The sequence below is a fragment of the Trichinella spiralis genome, assembly GCF_000181795.1.
Source record: "Trichinella spiralis strain ISS 195 chromosome Unknown Scfld4, whole genome shotgun sequence".
Taxonomy (NCBI): domain Eukaryota; kingdom Metazoa; phylum Nematoda; class Enoplea; order Trichinellida; family Trichinellidae; genus Trichinella; species Trichinella spiralis.
In genome coordinates, this window is record NW_003526943.1 from 4,902,267 (window position 1) to 4,902,707 (window position 441).

Below are 441 nucleotides of genomic sequence, written 5' to 3' on the forward strand. Positions count from 1 at the left end.
GCTCATTGATTCAAATCTTTCCCTTGTGATTAGCTGTAATATTTTTTTATTTCATTGGTTCAAATATTCCATTTAGGATTACGTAACTTTAATAATAGTGACGTAACATTAATAATAGAAATATGTATTATTCAAAAATTGTATTGTTTGTTTGAAGTTTTGTCATTCATTGAAATTATGTCTATTTAAATATATTATTTGTGGTGAAGTTTATACATTTTCATGATCAGCATTCCCGAAAATAATTTTTATCATTATTCCCTATTTTATTGTACCAAAAGTGATGTTACCTCTAATGCGATGGTAATAATTCATACAAGCATACCAAAATAACCTAACAGTGATTTTTCATCTCTCCCTACCCACCGGCGCTCACATCAGTATTGAACATCCACAACGTCCTAGTACAGACTTCCCCCCCTTGAAATATAAATCTGCCCC